We start from the raw sequence: 4,226 nt of genomic DNA, 5'->3' as shown, positions 1-4,226 counted from the left end.
ACACATGCGTAAGATTTAGAAAGGGAGGATTGTTGAAACTCTGGTGGGTGGGGCTTATCCTATGATAAGGAACATATAATATGAATAAAGGATGTTTTGCCTCCCTTGCAGGTATTTGTGGTTGCTGTTTAGTTGCTAAGTTGTGTCTGACTGTTTGCGACCCCATGCACTGCAGCACGCCAGGCTTCCCTGTCCTTCACTATCTCCCAGAGTTTACTCAAACTCATGTTCATTGAGTTGGTGATGCCATCCAACCATCTCATCCTTTGTTGCTCCCTTCTCCTCCTGCCTTCAATCTTTCTCAGCATCAGATATGTATGTACATGTGTGTATATATATATATATATACACACACACACATATATATATATATATGTATATATATGTTTTTCTGAGGCATTGATGTATGAGTCTGTTCTTAAGGGGCCATGATGACTTCCTTAGGAGACAGAACTCTGTTAGATGTTAGTGCATGGAAATGCAACTAATTTCTGTACATCAGTTTTATATCCTGTATGTTTACTGGATTTGTTGATTACTTATGCCAGTTTTTTTGGGGGGAGTCTTCAAGATTTTTCTCTGGGTGGGATTATATCATCTGCAGTTAATGACAATCTTACTTCCTCCTTCATCCTTCAGATTAGACTGTTGTAATTCTCTGTAGTTACCATTCATCCTGTGTTATACATTTGCATATGTTTTCATGTTACTATTACATTGGCCAAAAAGTTCAGTCGCGTTTTACTGTAATATCTGGAGTTTTCTCCAACCTCGTATAACTATACCAGCTCCACACACTTGCTTCCCCTCGCAACTGATACCTTAAGCTTGTATGTCTTTTTGGTTCTTGCAGCTTACCAGGTTGGCTACTGACAACCTTTCTTTCGTTTTGCAGAGTGTGGAAATATAGCTCAAATTGTGCTTTTTCCCTTGCCCCTAGAGCATGGTCCAATTTTCTGAGTGTGTTTATTGTTTACCAAAGTTCATTATCCTGTCACACCTGAGAATGAGCACAATGAGCTGATGCAGTTGGGGAACACGTGTGTTAGAACTTGGGGCATTGAGATCACTTCAGACCAGATGTGAGCATCCTTAGATGAAGTTCTCACAGAGTCATTGTTGGGCTTCCTGCAGGAGTCATGAAAAGAGCAGAAAACAAATCCTTTTAATGATTTTCTTATCTTCCTCTTTCTCTATCTCTTCCATCCCCCAGTCACGAAGATCCTGCTTTAGGACTTTGGGTGCTGTGACAGAGAAACACATTCCTCTATAGAATTCTACAGGCATATAATCACCCTATCTCTCTGCTTCCTGGGAGACACTGTTGCCAGCTAGTTCAGCTCTGTGCTCTGTTGCCTTGTTGGATGGGTGGCAAGGTCCTGCTTCTTCCAGTGGATACAAAGTCTTTTTTTTTTTCCTGCTCCAATGGAGTCAGGGTTCCCCAGTGGCTCAGTGGTAAAGAATCTGCTTTCAATGCAGAAGCTGCAGGAGACCCAGACTCGATCTCTGGGTTGGGAAGATCCCCTGGAGAAGGGCATGGCAACCCACTCTAGTCCTCTTGCTTGAAGAATCCCAAGGACAGGGGAGTCCGGTGGGCTACAGTCCATGGGGTGGCAAAGAGTCAGACAGGACTGAAGTGACTTAGCACATTAGCAGAGCACACACTAGCATACCAATGGAATACTAAAATCTCTCCTTGGGAATGTTGGACTTCTGCAAAGTCTCTCTCATGGATGTCGGACCAACCCAATCATTCTTGTAGTTTTCCCCAATCACAGCCAAGAGGGGTCGGGCCAGTCGGCTGGCTGTTGGTTCTGCAGCCATGCCAAGATCTGTATGCCTATTATCTGATGCACAGGTGGGAAGGACTCCGCTCAGGTCTGTTGGCATATAGTGCTGAATCCCACAACTCCCCAAAGGTGCTTTTATTCGCGGATGGTGGTGGTGGTCTAGTCACTAAGTAACTTCTGACTCTTGCGAGTCCACAGATGTAGCCCATCCACCAGGTTCCCCTGTCCATGGGATTTCCCAGGCAAGGATACTGGAGCAGGTAGCTGTAGGGAGAGGGCAAATTACCCAAGGTGGTGTGGTCAGGCTCTCTCGTCCCACGTTTTGTAACAGCTGAGCTCCTTTATAGCACTGCAAATGCGCTCAGGAGGTACTGGCTTGGTCAGGAACTGCTTTGTGCTGTAGGCATATGCGGGCTCCATCCAAACACACCTGCCGCATTACTTTCGTGTTCCCGCCGTGTCCATTTGGTCAGCTAGAGAGGAGAGAACACAGCATGTCTACTGCTATGGCTGCTGATCAAACAGACGAGAATAACCGTATCTGCAGTTCCTAGGGCACCTCGAGTCTCTTTCCAGCCTCTTAGCTCTCGCCTTGCCTGCCCTGGGTTCAGTGAACAGTGTGGACAGCGAGGACAGCAAGACAACTGGCATCAGCAGCAGGATCAGCGATAGAGTCGCCATTCCCTTCTCTAGGGGATCTTCCTGACCCAGGATCGAACCCGCGTTTCCTGTGTCTCCTGCATTGCAGGCAGATTCTTTACTGCTGAGCCACCAGGGGAGAGAGATGCTGATTTTCCGTTGTTGAAAGGGGTAATAAAAAGAAGGAATGTCATGACACAATTATGCTGACTCACTGTTGTTTTGTAAGTTTTAAAGCTTCAAATATGCTATATTAAAAAAAAAAAAAAGCTGTTGAGACGTTTTCGACAAGATAGCAGATTTTACCCTGGCATCTTTTTGTTTACATTATTTATTTTTTAATTGAATGATAATTCCTTTACAGAATTTTGCTGTTTTCTGTCAAACCTCAACATGAATCAGCCATAGGTGTACATATATCCCTTCCCTCTTGAACCTCCCTCCCATCTCCCGCCCCATCCCACCCCTCTAGGTTGATACAGAGCCGCTGTTTGAGTTCCCTAGAGGCATACAGCAAATTTCCACTGGCTATCTATTTTACATACGGTAATGTAAGTTTCCATGTTACATTACCCTGGCATTTTGCTCATTACCAATTACATTGCACTGAAATGACTTGCAAATAGTGAATTATCCTTATTACTACTGAAGTGAGAGATAACGAGAGTCCATATGTCAGGAAATTTGAGTAATTTCTGATGTCACTCTACTGATTATATGAGACTAAAGCATCTTATGTGGCAGAAAGTGACGCTTTGTAAATTCTCTCCTGACCTCCTCTGTTTAGAGAGGGCATAGCACTAAGTAGATGTGAGCTGAGGAATAATCAGGAGAACTTCAATAATTAAAAAAAAAAAACAACAAAACATTAACTAATGCTACTCAAACTGAAAAAATAATTTAAAAAGATGTAGTGTGTGTGTGAGTTCATCTCACTTCTTAGGAAGGGAAATTTTTAAAAATTATCAGTTGAATAAACAAGAAAGGTAGGGTCTCACTGGGTTAGCAGTGAGCACTGCTGTATAGCAAGGGCTGGAAGGAGTATTTATGGAACCCATGGAATTCACTGGGGCATATCCTGACATTTCTGGGCCTAGAGATGGGTTAACAGGCAATTGTGGCAACCGAAAGCTACACAGAGCAAGGTAACTCAGGGCTCAGTTTCTTCAGGAATGTAGGGATGGTCTAACCCTCTAGATAAGCAACTTAGACCATCTGAAATAATGGCTAAGAGTGCGGGAAATCTGAAACTGTTTGAGGAGGGATAAGATTAATTATATGAACCTCAGATCTAGCTGCTGGGGCAAGGAAGGTTACTTGCTTCTTAGCTCTATTGACTGTACCTCCCTTCCTGGGTAGAAGGAATGGCATCTTGTTCCTGCCAAAGTGGAGCCTCCATATTGTACCAGTGGAACTGGACACAGTCAGAGGCTGGGCTGGATGACTCACAAGCTGGAATCAAGATTGCTTGAAGTATCAACAACCTCATGTATGCAGATGATACAACTCCAATGGCAGAAAGCAAAGAGGAACTCAAGAGCCTCTTGAGGGTGAAAGAGGGAGTGAAAAAGCTGGCCTAAAACTCAACATTAAAAAAAAAAACTAAGATTATGGCCTCCGGTCCCATGACTTCATGGCAAATAGATGAGGAAACAGTGGAAACAGTGACAGATTTTATTTTCTTGGGCTCCAAAATCACTGCGGACTGTGATTGCAGCCACAAAATTAAAAGATGCTTGCTCCTTGGAAGAGAGGTTATGACAAACCTAGACAGTGTATTATCACTTTGCTGACAAA

The sequence above is a fragment of the Bison bison genome, unplaced genomic scaffold (genome assembly GCF_000754665.1).
Source record: "Bison bison bison isolate TAMUID 2011002044 unplaced genomic scaffold, Bison_UMD1.0 scf7180017864185, whole genome shotgun sequence".
Classification (NCBI taxonomy): domain Eukaryota; kingdom Metazoa; phylum Chordata; class Mammalia; order Artiodactyla; family Bovidae; genus Bison; species Bison bison.
This window is presented reverse-complemented; position numbering follows the sequence as displayed.